The 9,103-nt window shown below is 33.0% G+C and overlaps 1 pseudogene; it reads left to right on the top strand.

Moving 5' to 3' along the window:
* The first annotated feature begins 7,300 nt into the window (after positions 1-7,300).
* LOC143203139 (puff-specific protein Bx42 pseudogene) lies at positions 7,301-8,902 on the top strand (annotated as a pseudogene).
* The last annotated feature ends 201 nt before the right edge of the window (positions 8,903-9,103 follow it).

Here is a 9,103-nt window from a genome sequence, read left to right as displayed (position 1 = left end):
AAAGTATCTACATACATTGATGTTGACTATACTCTAAAATAAATTTATGAAATATATAAAAACGGTGAATAGTTTTTTCAATATAAATATAATTTAATACAATTATTTCCGGGACTTTTTTTGTTTGCTTTTACTAGTTTTTAGATGTGCAGCTTTTTGTTAGGAACTGATAAGAAACATAGGATTTAGATAGGACACAGTATAAATATAACCCACGAAGAGGTATAATGCAACTTCCAGACATTGCTTTTAAAAGAATACAATTTTTAAAAGCATTTAATAAAATTTAGGAGACTAGGGAGACTTATGAGGACAATTGATGGAATAAAGTAAAAAATAGAGCAGTGCTATATGTACAAACTAGCTGATTTTTAATTATACCGATGATGAATACTAGCGCTACATTAAATACTAATATGGTTCTACACCTTTTTATTGCATTGAACATTGTTTCATTCAGTATAGTAGTAAGAAAGTACGTGTTCAAGACAAATATTGTAAAAAAATTCAGACAATTGTAACTTAACTAACATTTTTCTTTCGACACCGTATATCATATTACTAAAAATTGAGAAAATGTTATAGAAAATAATAGAAAATATTTCAATTATAATATACCAATTTTTCTACATGAATGTCTTTTAAAGGTAAAAATATTATCAAAGTATGTTATATGAAACCAATTATGAAATATACATATTGATGATACTATTAAAGAAAAATATTTTTCCTAAAAAGATAAGGTATAAGATGGCAATAGATTATTGTTCTAGTTGGAAAACGAGTATTATAAATAAAATTTCACATTTATTTCCTTTCAAAACCGGTCTAACAATTTTACAAAATAAAAACATATATTCCTTTAACTCTTTTAGCAATTTCCTCAAACTAATAATAGAATTTTAATTAAAAATTACTAGTGTATTTGTATGTTTTGCGTTTCATTCCGTTTTCCATTTCGAAAGCGACAGATCTAGGAAAAAAAAGCATAAATTTCGTTCGTAATTCAATCAGAACGAAATAAAATTAAAAATACTTTGGAAAATTAAATCGCGCTCCTAGAGAGCGTACCAAGAAAAGACGCCTAATAGATTTCTTTATCGAGACACAGGCTTTAATACAGATTGGAACGGATAAGACGAATGGTGTCATCAAGAATCTTAATATTTTCTTTTGCAGTACACTGCATCCAATTTCCTGTATCCGACAAATAAATATGGCGCAACTAATAAATAACGCAGGAACGAGATTAGGATTTAATAAGATTTTCGTTTTTGCATCAGTGAAATGTTTTCAATACAATAACGAACCAAAAATGTATTCATTAATAAGTAGAAAATAAGAGTATTATTTGCGATTCTATATTATAGATGTGACAACATACTAGGATTTGAAATTCTAAGATCAATGATGTAAACTAGGCCAGGTATAATTAGTACAAAAATATTTGAATGAATTTACTATGAATTATGATGAACCTTTCATAAAGATATATCACTAGGGTTTAAATTGTTATTTTTTATACAGAAACGTCAAAATGTGAGTTTCGAATTGTTGACAGATTTCTGTAGCTTTTGTGTGGAAGATTAGCGATCAGCAATCAGCTCCAGGAAAGACATGTGTCAAGATAACGAAAAGCTATTTGAAATATAGGTGATTAACACTGTCCCCAGTGTAGCTATGGCTGATCACCGACTATGGATTCTCGCCATAGAGTGACGAAGAGATGCGCTACAGCAGCAGTATGATATTGATGATAGCCGATATAGGATTGATCATATTTCGAAGCCCAAATTAAGCACAGGATTTAATCCAGATAAATCTAGCATATAACTGTACAACGATGACATTTTAATTATCAACCAACCCTCGACGAGCAAAACCAAATACATCCATGATGATCATCTTGTTGATCCGCTAGTCAGTGATTAACAAGAAAGTAAGATTAATTTATACTTTACACACATATTTTGCCTGCTGCTAATGAGTAAAAGAGTACAGTAATTGGTTATAATTCATGTATACTGATAAATTCTAGTTGGTTAAAGGGAAACTATAAAACATATTTATATAACATAATATTTATATAATATAATAATTATATAACATATGCTACATGATCAATATACAGATATTCCTAATTTTTTTGCTCTTTATTTAAAAAAAATCCAGTGATAATAAACGATAGAGGGACCGTCATCGTCTATTTCCTTTTAATTACAAGGCACCGCTATAGGGTTCGCAACTGATTTTAGGGTTAGATAGCAGCGACGGGATAATAAACAGTTCGGTGGTTGTGCGGTGGTCGGGCGACACTAAGCAAAACCGTCTATTTTCTGATGAAATACGTATTCGGAAATTGAAATTTTGACAGCGGTATTTATTCGCTCTCGATGACCGCTCGTCGGACCCACATTCATCACTGATACCGGCCGAGTATCGCCAAGAATAGGTCGCATAAAAATTGACACTGGACACCAACGCTATAGTTTTTTTCTCTTTTGGTTTAATCGGATGGTAGTAAACTGCTCCAGCTGCTCTTAAAATATTTCATATATCTCTATATTTTTCTGTGTAACGGTTAGTAAATAATTCTGCACGTTTTTTCTCCTTAAGATAATTTTACCCTAATAAAAATGTCAACTTCAAACCATTTAAATAACAATTTTAAGCAAACATCCAAATGAATTCCCAACGTTTATCAAAAGAAAATCAGAATAATAAAAATTCCTAATTCTATAGAATTGCTATATGGGTTTTCAACACAAGCAGGTCACTGTTGAATTGGAATAGAAAAAATTTCTGTGTGAGATATCAACGACGTTTTTCATTCTCATTTTTTCCACCAGGGCACGAACTATAGCTAACCGAAGGCATAGGCCGGCGGAAATCTTTTAAGAAAACCGCAAAAAACGGCTACTTTGGCCAAATTGTATTATTCTGTTAACCAACAAATGGTTCGTGAAGACTTCCTTCCTATCGTCTGCTGTGAGGCCACCTGTTGCAAATCGATGTTGTCCATGGCCGGGTCGTTCAATTTGGATCAAACTAAAATTGTTATCAATCGTTCTGCAGCACTGTTGGCCGGATGCAATAATACGAACTAATGACGTGAACGGATCAGCGCTGGCTTTGGTTGTATGGTTGTATTGCCACCTGGTAAATCTCATTAGGGTTGGGGTATATATAGAGTATATCGTTAACATAGTCATTCATGTAATTTTTTTAATACATCTTACCTTATATATACTTACTACAACCTTAATTTATACAAGTAAGTATTTATTTTGTATTTATTTTACAATGTATTACTACAATTCTGTTGTTCTTGCATCAATCTACAAGGAGGAAAGCTAAAACTAAGCTAAAGTTAAGATTAAACACCTATACACAATACAAGTTCACGTGAATTGTTTCACTTCAATCTACTGATTTCTTTGTGCTGCCCTGTAACTTTGTTGCTTCCACATTTCTGTGATTTAGTAACCTTATATCACTAAAAAAAAACAACCAAAATTGGTCAATAAGGAAGATGTTGGCATTCATCACAACGCTAGAACCTCATCTTTAACTATTCGTTACCAAATTACAAAATGGAAAGAAATTGGTCGCGATGTTTTGAGGTACCCAGCCTATACTTCGAACCCTGCCCACTCTGACAACCATTTATTTCGATCTGATTTTGATTGCAAAGCTCTCCCGTTGATGTAAGGCTGGCATAAAAGGAGGCATTTTGAAACAATTTAATTAAATTCTTCGCATAGAAATCTTAAAACTTCAACGCAACATGGCAAAAGGTTACCGATTCAAACGACATATTGATTGCACTACAGTGGGTGTTAATACCAAGTGTGATAATGCTGAAAAAACAATGGAACCTAATCTTACTAATAGATTAAACAAACAAATTAGTAGACGATCTTGAGCAGAAAATCGGACATATAATTGAACAAATTCTGTCCACTGCAAAACAATCTACCACGACACATAGGGGAAATCAGAATATGAGGAAATGGTAAAGATGAAAAGCCAAAAGTCAATAGTACCGAATCAGAAATGCTGTAGACAAAACAATATTTAATAGAATTAGTGAACAGACAAATTAAAATATTAAAGAATATAATCAGATTTGCTTCAAAAGTATGTAAGTGAATTAAGCTCAGAAACAGACAAGGATTATTCGCTATGGAAATAAAATCGGATATATAAAAAATCAATTATTACAAACACATATGCACTCATATATACTAGACAAATATATTCAATGCCTGTGTGAGACTGAAGCATGTTCCGGAATGTCGTAAGTTTGCTCGAATAATTATTTTGAAAATTTGACGAAAGAGCAGAATAAGCTGAGTCTTACAGACCTATTTAAAGCCATTTAAAGTAATACCAGATTTCCAGTTTGGATTTCGTAATCACCATTCGACAATCGACCAAGAACACAGAGTAACAAGGAATGTTGAAAAGGCATCCGAAGAAAAGAAATACCAGTAATATTACAGTACTTGGAATATTTGCCGAGAACACAGTTATCATAGAATATAATAATGTGTCTCTATTTAAGGCTGCAGCAAAAGAACAAATATCGATCAACAAGATCTACAAATGGACCAGAGACTGGAAAATTCAGCTCATTAGCTCCAAATCTGTCCTTGGCAATTTTACATTATGGCGAAGTGACAAAACCTAGTCATGTTACTTAACTGATACGCGATTCCTCAAGCGGAATCGGTTAAATACCTTGGAATACATCTCGATGGTAGGTTAAATTGGAAACATCATGTTTGATGAAAAGCAAAGAGGATTAGATTCAGAGTCAAGCCAATATACTGTTTAGTCGGAAAATACTCTCAACTTAACATAAAATAGAATAAATTGAATTATCACTCAATTCTGTATAAAGTGCAAATGTGGGGTTGAACTAAAACATCAAATCAACTAATAATCCAACGTATCCAAAACAATCCACTATATAAAACCAATGGATGTCGCAACTTAACCAACTAAGAGCTGCAGGACGACCTCATAATCAAATTGTTACACGAAGTGATTCAAGATTTCGCTTTAAAATATGAAATAATTTTGTTAAATTACAGCAACGTGGAAGCAATAATAGTACTGGACAACACACATGGAACCAGAAAATTGAATCGAACCACGTGAACTAGTATAGCGTAGAAGGATGTTTAAGAACCTTGGCGTCAGTAGTTTAGTTTTATTTTAATTTAGGAAATATATATGGAAGTATTAATTCTATACTCGCCTTGCTTGTGTACAAACTCAACTACAACAGAATAAAAGTAATGCTTTAATTTGGATATTAATATTGTACTAAGCATCTCTAGTGTAAGATGTAATTAATAAATAAACCTAGTACAAAAATTTCTACAAACTAAAGAAACTGAATAACCAAATAAATGTATACACCAAAATATAAATATAAACATAATTATAAAAATTATCTGTACTGCTATCTGTACACAATCTCCTTCGAAATAAAGCGGAAAATAACTAGAATAATTGACCATCTTCGTTGCTTTTCATTTATTCGCGCACCATAAGCACCAAGGTAAATCAAGCTTATATAGCTCTTCTTTCGCCTAAGCGCCGCCGTAAAAATCGGCCAAATGGAACAATTTTTCATTTACGATACAAATTTATTCATATATAGTTGTTGTTCGGAATACCGTCGGAATGTGAAAATTAAAATTTATGGATATATCGGACAATGGGATCGGAAAAACAAGGACGAACCGTTGGGAAAAGGAATTCGACCGAAACTACGGTGGATTTTCCGGTAGAATACTGCCATCTATTTAACTTTTTATCGAATAAAATAAATTATGGCCATTTCTTAAAACGGGGAACCGGTTTTTTTTTGCTTGGTCGTAGACACGAGCTTATGTTACAAATATTTCAGCGATTGTACCTACCGAGGAAAATATGTTTAAGAAAAAATTACCCGTTCTCTATTTTACCGCTGGCTCTAACTCTTTTAGAAGTAGATTCTAACGAGGTTAATTTTGTTTCATTATCTCTACTCAATGAATTCACTGGACTAAATAATATATATATATATACATACATATATATATATATATACATATATACTTATATATATATATAAATATATATATGACTTATATGATATATGATTAATATGACTAAAAAGGATGGTTGCATTTCTGTTAATTTATAATTAATTAATCTTAAATAGTTATAAATAGTTAAAATGTATACATATATAAATTTACCCTAATTTTTAAATTATAAAATAAACAATACAATTATATATCCTAACGTGCCTTTATTAACTAATATTTGCAAACAGTACCAAACGAATGTTTGTATCTGTAATCTTTCGTACACCGAAAAAGGCAGCTAATTTTTATGACAAGCAATAAAAAATGGCACTTAACAATAACTAACGGTACAATAGGTTGTATAAAGTATTAAATAATGGTATTGAATTAATTTTATTTCTTTCTTGTACTAAGGTATTATATTATGGTTTATTGATTTATAACTTTGTATTTCTTACATTTTTTTTTTTAATTTCTATACAAATTTTACAAATTTAATTCATGATTAACATGACTAAAAAGAATGGTTGCATTTCTGTTAATTTATAATTAATTAATCTCAATTAGTTATAAATACTAATTTTGTAATAATTGTAATCTTTGTAAGTGAATACCTATCCAGTATAAAAACGTCTTGTTTTAATTTTTGTAGGACGCTTAAGGTTCACCGATATTTAGTGTTCACTTGTTCCATTTGTACATTTGTTCAAAGAATAGCGGCTACGGCGTTATAATCTCCAGGAATTCGCTATAAAGACAAGTTTTTAATTAAAATAAAATAAAGCAATCAAAGGACATACCTACTAAAGACACAATGGGGAAATAAAATATAAGTAGAGATCAGTAGTAAATGAAGTTAAATTATTTATATTTACTAAATATGAAAGAAATCCATAAACACTGCAATTAACAATTCCATAATTAATTAGGATAATAACATCAAAGTATTTATAGCATGCTGTTAAACTTAAATTGAGAGTTTTATTACCTTTACCATTTATTGCTTCACGTATTGTTGAATAATAAATATATACCTGCAATTTTCAAATAAGGATGACGATAATGGAAACTGAATCATAAAATAATATACCTGAATAGTATATGAACGGTGTTACAGGGAAAACAATTCATTCTTCAGTTCGAGCTAAATACGAACATACGTACACGAGTATTTCGATTTGGTGCAGTGTTTTGTCGAATTTGTTAGTGCAATTATGAATTTATCGAGTATATTACCACATCCAGTTCAGCTAGTCTGGGACAGAGATGATGAGAAAAGGAGAAGAGCAGCCGAAATGCCTTCGACGGAGTTGATTTTATCACAAGCCATCGCTCCACCGTATGGACAAAGAAGAGGCTGGGTGCCACGTAATGTTACTGATTTTGGAGATGGGGGAGCCTTTCCGGAAATCCAGGTCGCCCAGTATCCCCTGGAAATGGGCCGAGAAAGACATTCTACTTCGAATACTTTAGAAGTTAAGTTAGATGCCGAGGGAAAAGTGAAATATGATGCTCTAGCCAGACAAGGCCACTCAAAAGACAAAATAGTGTATTCGAAGCTTTCTGATCTTTTACCTGTTGAAGTCGTATCAGAAAATGATCCATCGTTACAGAAGCCATCGCAGGAAGAAGTCGATGATGTCACGGAAAAGACCAGGCGAGCATTAATGAAAATAACGAATTCAAAGATCGCCGCCGCTATGCCCCTACGAGTCGCAGATAAACAAGGTCCTGCCCAGTTTGTCCGTTATACGCCATCGCAGCAAGGTCCAGCTTTTAATTCCGGTGCTGCGCAGAGGATTGTTAGTATAGTAGAGGCGCAAGTCGACCCGTTGGAGCCGCCAAAATTCCAAACTAACAAGAAAGTACCTCGAGGACCGCCATCGCCACCAGCGCCAGTGTTACATAGTCCTTCACGTAAACCCTCTGTTAAAGAACAGAGGGAGTGGAGAATTCCACCATGTATATCAAATTGGAAGAACAGCAAGGGCTATACGGTTCCTTTGGACAAAAGGCTAGCAGCTGACGGCCGAGGTTTACAACAGTTACATATCAATGAAAATTTCGCAAAACTATCCGAAGCATTGTACATAGCGGACAGAAAAGCTAGAGAATCAGTTGAGACAAGAGCGCAGTTGGAGAAGAAATTAGCTAAGAAAGAAAAAGAGGCGAAAGAAGAAAACCTGAGAAAACTTGCCCAGAAGGCACGCGAGCAACGAGCAGATATCAAATCTTCGGGAAATTCAAGATCTGCTGATGACCGAGAGCAGAAAAGAGAGAAGCTGAGAGAGGACAGGCATAATGAGAGAGCAAGGGAGAGGAATATTTCAAGAGCTGGTCCGAATAAAAGGAACAAGTTGGATAGAGAAAGGGAGCGCGATATATCTGAACAAATTGCGCTTGGGATGCCTGCTAGAGGAGTATCTTCAAATGAGGGACAATTTGATCAGCGTTTATTTAACCAGGCTAAAGGACTTGGACAAGGATATGGAGATGATGACGCTTACAATGTGTATGATAAACCGTGGAGGGATGGAGGTTCTATGGCAAATAATTTATATCGTCCGAGTAAAAACATCGATAGGGATATCTACGGAGGAGAGGGATTGGAAAATGCAATTAAGACCAATCGTTTTGTTCCTGATAAGGAATTTAGTGGTACTGACAGATCCACGCAAAGAAGTGGGCCAGTACAGTTTGAAATTGATGAAGATCCCTTTGGCCTAGATGAATTTTTGAGAAAAGCCAAAAGTAGTGACAAACGTAAGGAATCTAAAATGGCAGATCAACAAGACAAGAAGAAACGTAGATTGTAATTTAAGCAAGTTGTTTTTGCGTTATATTCATAAGTATTTTAATTTTGTACATTTATTATTATAAAATTTTGTATATTATGTAAGTATTTTATTAATAAAATAACAATGAATTTAAAATCATTTTATTATTTGTAGCAGTGGACCTATATTAATTAGGTAGTTATCACTATATAGTATAAAACAAAGTCGCCTTTTCTGTCC

Source organism: Rhynchophorus ferrugineus, unplaced genomic scaffold (assembly GCF_030347505.1).
Source record: "Rhynchophorus ferrugineus isolate W39M unplaced genomic scaffold, kcgeb_rfMv2 rfM9, whole genome shotgun sequence".
Classification (NCBI taxonomy): domain Eukaryota; kingdom Metazoa; phylum Arthropoda; class Insecta; order Coleoptera; family Curculionidae; genus Rhynchophorus; species Rhynchophorus ferrugineus.
The sequence above is the reverse complement of the archived record's forward strand: the minus strand, read 5'-3'. Positions and strand labels throughout refer to the sequence as shown.